This window comes from Marmota flaviventris, chromosome 12 (assembly GCF_047511675.1).
Source record: "Marmota flaviventris isolate mMarFla1 chromosome 12, mMarFla1.hap1, whole genome shotgun sequence".
In the NCBI taxonomy this organism is placed as follows: Eukaryota; Metazoa; Chordata; class Mammalia; order Rodentia; family Sciuridae; genus Marmota; species Marmota flaviventris.
In genome coordinates this window covers 109656455-109663042 of record NC_092509.1, presented here as the reverse complement: position 1 = coordinate 109663042, position 6588 = coordinate 109656455, and the positions used below count along the sequence as shown (strand labels likewise).

The 6588-nt window shown below is 53.7% G+C and overlaps 1 long non-coding RNA gene across 2 annotated transcripts in view; it reads left to right on the top strand.

Moving 5' to 3' along the window:
- The first annotated feature begins 2668 nt into the window (after positions 1-2668).
- LOC114081315 (uncharacterized) overlaps positions 2669-6588 on the top strand; it is a 4011-nt gene continuing 91 nt past the window's right edge. The window contains exons 1-5 of one of the 2 annotated variants that reach the window (XR_003580774.2): positions 2669-3354; positions 3625-4249; positions 5088-5167; positions 5368-5466; positions 5776-6588. The exon at positions 5776-6588 is cut by the window's right edge and continues 91 nt beyond it. This is a non-coding gene — a long non-coding RNA (uncharacterized lncRNA). Of the gene's footprint in view, positions 3355-3624; positions 4250-4998; positions 5168-5367; positions 5467-5775 lie in introns of both variants that reach the window. The other variant, XR_011709280.1, reaches the window with a different exon arrangement.

The following is a 6588-nucleotide window of genomic DNA, read 5'->3' as shown; positions in this document are numbered from 1 at the left end:
GTTTTTCTCTGTTCTTACTCTTTTCTGAAATCCTCTGCTTCACTTCTCTCTCTTTCTCTTCACCTCATCAGCAGCCGGTTCCCCTTGACATCTGCCACCACCTGCCCTCTGTGTCCACAGTGTTCCCCTGCTCCCCCATCAAGCAGGGCTGCATGCCTAGGGGGAGTCCCCGGCCCACGGAGCCCCCAGGACCCTCTGCCCATTGCCCTCCCAGGAGCCCCTGCCTATGGCTGTAGCCGTTCCTGGCCAGGGACCCATGTGGGTGGGGTAAGGCCTTGGGTGGGGTAAGGTATTGGGGGCAGAACTGAGTCAGTGGACTTGTCCTCTGGCAGATGAAGCACAGGCTGGAACTCTGGTCATGGAGGCTGCCAGGGCTCTGGGGGGCCCTCTGCTGGCTGTGTGGTTGGGGGAAAGGATGCAGGCTACTTGAGGCAGTGGATGTGAGAGGGCGTCAAGGGTGCCCCAGAGTGGAACGTAGGTGGCATTATTCTTCAGCAGACCTAGGAGAGACAAAGTGGATTTGCAAACAGATGCCGGAGGGGAGGGAGGAGGCCGTTCCTCCACTGAGGACGTTCTCCCGTTCCTGGTCACCTTTCCCAGTTTCCACTCATCTGCTTGCAACTCTTCAGTGGTGTGGAATGAAGTGTGGGAAAGAGTCTTACCTTGAGGACTTCCAAGCGAGGCGAGGCTCAGCCAGGTGCCTTCGTAGTCTTTCTTCATCTCTGGCTTTCCTCCAGTTTCCCGTCCAGGGACGTCCAGCGACTTGTAGCTGCTGTGCTCGGGCATCTGCTGCACTGTGCAGCCATCTCCCTGTACCATCTCCCTGGTACCGCCTGTGCTAACGCACACAGCAGGTACTGGGCTCTGCCACGTCAGACATCTAGCAAAGCACTGTTCTGTGGAGCCTCCTCTGATTTTGCCAGGGGACAGACAGATGAGGATGGTGGGAACACGAGGTTAAGGGAATGACTCTATCAAACAGCCCACCGTGCTGAGCCTCACATGCCTCCTTTCCAAGAAGCTCTGCATGGCCAAAGCGGAGAGGCTATGTCACATTCCTCAGCAAACTGCCCCTTAACTGAAGGAGAAACACAAGTCCAGTGTTGATAAGAGGAACCCAAGTTCCCCTGAGGGGGGAGACTTTTGTGACCAGATCCAAAACTCAGGGCGATAAGAATGATTCCTCCTTACCATAAAACATGTAAGAAGTTATGGTTAAGAATCCAATGAGAACTGGTCAGCATGGGCCAAGGTGACCCAGAGTTGTCATGACATTGGGGACTTGAAAGTCTGATGTCATCCTGCTGTCAGCCAAAGGTCGAGAGGTGGACCTGGGTGGGACTCTTTGGAAACTTCTTTGGGATCCCCAATAAAACTGGAGTGCAGAAGAGACTCTGTTCCTCTTCTCTCTGACAGGGTTCCTCTCTCCTTTGGGAGGGCCCCTTTCCCCTTTCCTACTCCTCCGATGAACTCATGCCTGTTACTCTGAGTGATACCTCTAAGATCTTTCTGACGGGTCCTCAGCACGGGGTTGTGAGGGGTTCTTCCACCACCTCGGCTTCCTCGAAGGCCCCGGCTCCGTACCAGCCTAGTGCTGAGGATCTAGCTGTGGAACAGGACTATTAAAACAGGACTTCAGGTGCTGCTCAGGTCATCATGCAGACGGCGCTCATCCTGAGAAGCCTCAGTGGAAGCCCACACCAGCCCAGAGAGAAGGGCCATCTGATGAGCGCCACCTCGATCCCTGTGTCCTAGCCAGCTGGCCCCAGGCCCAGGGGTCTGTTGTTCTCACCTGTCTATCTGCCAGTCGGGAAGGACTTCTTCCTCAGAAAGAGCCCTCCAGCAGAGCCCCAGACCTGAGTGGACTCAGCTCTGCCTCCGGGTGGGGGGATAGGAGGCGCCCACGCTTGTCTTTGCTAACTCTGCGTATTGGTGGTGATGTCAGGACAAAGACCCACGGTGACGGGAGGACCCCGCCACCTCCGCGGATGCGCCGTGACGAGGCCGAGGCAGGCAGGCACCTGGCCCAGTTCTGAGGATTGTTTCCCCAGGCTGGAAGGAAGACAGTGGAGAAGATGCCTGGGCTTTCAGGGGAGCAGAGGGCTTTGGCCACGGACATTAGGTCCTGGAGGGGACAGGAGGGGAACTAGCTGAGCACTGCCCTGCACTCAGGGCTTTGTACAGCAGAGCAGCTGCCGTGTGGTTCAAATTCTCAGAAAGGTCACCATCTAGGAGAGCCGGAGGCCCTGCCAGGGCTAGGTCGGAACCTGATATGTGCTGGGACAGAGAAGGTGGCCACCAAGCGCCGCGAGGAAAGCAGGAGGAAAGGAGGCCCTGCTTCCTGGGGCCAGGCAGAGCTGTGGCGGGTGAGTGAGGGTCACATGACTGTTCCCGCAGTGTCCTCGCTGGCTGGCCCAGACTTGAGGAAGCTGTGCTCCTGCACCTCAGCACCTGTGCCTTCCTCCTGCCGCCTGCTGCCTGCCTCTGCCGCAGGCCCACGTCTCCCAGCTCTCAGTGGGCTCCGGGTGCCTGGGGAGCCTGGGCCTGGGGAGACGGTGTGGGACCGCTGCCTCCGGGAGCGCACTCCAGCAAGGACTGACACTGGAGGCCCAGGGCCCTGGAGCTCTGCTGCCTGGGTGCAGAGCCAGGCCTCCACTGCCTTGGTGACCTGAGCTGAATGTCCTGGGCCAGGAGGGGAAGGTGAGGAGAGGCCTGGTCTGCTCACCTGTGCCGGGTCAGTGGGTTCCCGAAGTAGGAGGAGACTCCAGCGCGGCTCATCCCGAGCTGTGTGCTGTGCACTCTGGGTGAGGACCCGGGACGGGGAGAAGAACAAGCAATGCCGCGTGTGCCAGAGGCCCCAGACTCGATGGGGAGGATGGGGCTCCATTCCGACCCACCCCCGAGGATTCTGGTGGGTGCTGGTGGCAGGGCAGGCTGTCCTGGGTCTGCTGGAGCCCGCGCAGCGGATTTCTATGTGGGGCTGGCATCGTTCTTTCGGATCACACCTCTGATCCGGGCCACAGGCGGGCAGAGGGCCCGGGGCTTGGTGATTTGAAGGCATTCACAGTAGAGTGCAGCCCTGGGCTCTTTCCCACCCACCTCTCCCTGCTCCCACGGCCTCCCCTCCCGTGGTTTCCTGCTCCTCGTGGGGAAGGCCGTGAGGAGCAGGCAAGGATCAGAGGATCACAGAGACATCATCCAAGGAGCAGATTCACTGATATTCCACTTGGACTTTATCCTCAGACCCTATTCACTTTATTATTTTGTGAATCACACATGACCCTGCACAATGGAACCTGAAGCTCCAGCAGGCGTCTGGCAGGCTGCGGCTGGAGGAGGCGGCACAGGGAGAAGGTGAGTGAGGAGGGTGGGCAGGCTGGGCCAGAGGGTGGCTCTGTGTGGGCAGCTGTGGCCCCCTATCCCTCCTCCCTGGAGAGAGGACTCGCTGCCAGGCAGGAGTGTGAGGACACAGTCACAGCTCACCAACGTCTAGGGGAGATGCTGGGGCTCCGGTGACACGGGGGGCTGCAGGATGACAAGGGTGAAGTCACCATGCTGGGACCCCAGACCTGCGACTGCTCTTGATGAGCCACTCTCTGGCTCTGCACTGATGCCCCTGAGCAGGCCATGGCCAGAAGACTGTGGGACTGGTAAGACCTCCTGAGGAACTGAGGTGATTTCTCTTGCTATTGTGAGCACAGTCGGCCCTTGAGCTCCTAGGATGCACTCCAGCTGTGAGCAAGGCTGTCTGCCCCACCGCTGACGTCCAAGCTCACCAGGACAGCACCATAGCTACAGAGCAGGTGCCCAGAGCCCTGAGCCCACCGCAGGTCTGGAAAACAAGCCTGTGTGTGGGGTGGTGGGGAATGATAGGAAGGTGCAGCCCTGGGGGAGAGGGAAGCTACAGAGGCATTGGAAAACTTTAACAGGAACAAAAAAGCCAGTCTGTGAAGGAGAACAGGAAATGGAGAGAGCTTCTTCTGCTCACTCACCAAGTCAGGAGCATGGAGACCCCCCTGGGCCACTTCATCGGGACTCGCCTTCAGCTGAAGAGTAGGGCAGACAACGATGAAGATGCTCAGAGTGAGTCAAGCTGGTTCCAACTGGGCGGGATCTGCGGACCCAGGCAGCCATTGCTGTTAGAAGATCTGAGCTTCAGAATGAGCTGCCTCTCCTCAGCTCCATGTCGACTCCTGAGCCCCACTGGGAAGAGTGGGCGTCCCATTGTACAAGACGGAGGACTTGTCAGGTGTGTTTCCTCTCCTGTGAGTTACAACCACGATCCCAATAAGTCTCGGGTCCCCAGCAAAGACGAGGTTCCCAGGGTGAACAGGGGCATATTTGGGCCCTTTAAAACGGGGCTTTATGTCACAATATTTTCATATATCTTAGACCTAATATGACACAACCGCAATCTTCTCTCCTGAGGGTGAGATTTCATTTTCCTTTTAGAAATGCAGGCAGTCTTGTTCAGGCATGAGAGTCTGGGAGATCTGCACCTCCTATTGAACCCTGTTAGTTTTTCACGGTACAGTTTGACGGCTGTTTCCACGTACACAGACATTCAAAACTCGATGTCTTCTTGGTGAATTGACCCTCTTGTCACAGTGAGCTGTCCTGTTTATTGCCAGCAATGTCCTGGCACTGAAGCTACGTTGGTGTCATTGGCATGGCTGCCTTAGCATGCTTATGGTCATGGGATGGACAACCCATCTGCAGCCTAGACTTAAACCACATAGTTAGGTCCTGTTTTGTTTTTTAAATTTCAGTGTGACAATCACGCCCTTCTAATAACAATGTTTAACCCATTGCACTTAATGTAGCAGGATAGGGCTGGCTGCAGGTCCAATAGATTGCTCTTTGTGTTCTGTTGTTCCATCTGGCTTTTCTTTTTATGCCTTTTCTCCGGATGAATTACATTTTAAAAGTACTCAATTGTGACTCTTAATTGGTAGTGCTACTCTACTTCTTTATGGTACTTAGCTATTGTTCTTCTAGGTGACCTTGAGTTGCTTTGAAACCTTATGGGATTTGGAGAGAAGACAGCAGTGACAGACGCCCTTTCCATCTCTTGGTGTCATGCACAGGTGCCATCAGCATGATTGCCATTGATGCTGGCCTCTGTCATGTGGTCATGGTGGTGCAGGATCAGGACCTGCTCTCTGAGGTTAGGCCGAGAAGCTTGTCACTAAGCACAGACCAGGCTTATGGGGTGGGACATCTTTTCATTTAAAAATACCTGAGCATGTTGTAAGAGCTGTTTAACCATCTTGCATGTTAATTCAATCTGTAAGATCATTTGGCCTATTTCCATTGTATTTTCCTCCCTGGTTGTAAGTGCTTTTCCCAACTTTTTTGCATGTCTAGGAGTTTTTATTGTTGTGGGCATAAAGTTTGGTACACTGCTGATTGTCTCCCTGTAAAAAACGTGAAGCTCTGCCCTGCTGGCAGTTAACTTGCTGACAGGTCTGTTTGGCCCTCTCAAGACGGGGTGGGGAGGGGCGGGGGTGGGGTGGGGGAGGTCTCGAGTCGCTCCAGGCCTGGACTTTCTGAGTTGCCGACTGGATGCCTTGGGCGTTCCTTGAGGCTTCTCCACTCTCGCTCGTCAGAAGCTTGATGTTTCCCAGAGCTGTGCAGCCTGCAGAATGTCCATTCCACTCCCTCGCTTCCTGTGTTCAATCTCTGCCATGCTTCAAAGAGTCCCAGCCTAGACAGGTGGAATGTATTTGGCCCAAGAAACGTACATTCAGATTTCTGATAGACTTTTTTTGGCAGTTCTCCCTTTTGCAGTTCCTGGCTCACAAATTACAGCTGCTTCAGCAGCCTGAAGTTTGGATCCCTCTTTCCGCCGCTGCCTGAGACTCCTGCTCTCTGTTTGGCTCTCCATCCCTACACCGTGCTTTGGAAATGGCCTCCCACCAGGAGAAACCAGAGTACATGTGGCCCTCCCCCATTCCCTTCCCTCAAAGATCATGGGCCTCCCTGTGAACACCGCAGTCTTTCCTCAGTCATTCCTGTTTCATCGGTACACGATAGAAGGCTTGCGAATGTTAATCTGCAAATGAGTTTTAAACGATTCAAAAAGAATTAAGAGTCTGGATAAACTGAAAAGTCATAACTATTTCATCTTTTGATTTTAATTCCCCAAGAATGTGAAGAATAGATCTCACAACACCAACCACAAAATTAACTATGTGAGGTAATGTGTATGTTAATAGATGGATTTAGCCATTTACCATGTGAACATGTATTGAAAATCATGCGGTACATCATAAATATACGACGTTTTTACTTAGTTATAAAGCTAACAAAACACTGCTTGTTACCTGCTCATAGGGAGGACTCAGGTGGTAAGGCTGAAAAAGGTGGACCACTAATCGTTCATTTCTAGTATTATGTCCTTACCTAAGACTCAGGAAAGTCCTGTGACAGCTGTCACTTCAGATGTCACTCTGTCTCAAATTGTAACTACCTTATTATGGTAGGTCTCCTTAGTCAATAAGAAGGTAGTGCTTGATTAATTGATCACAAAGCAGGGTAAAAAGCTTGACCTATAGCTAGAAGTAAAACCATGATCTACATGTGTTC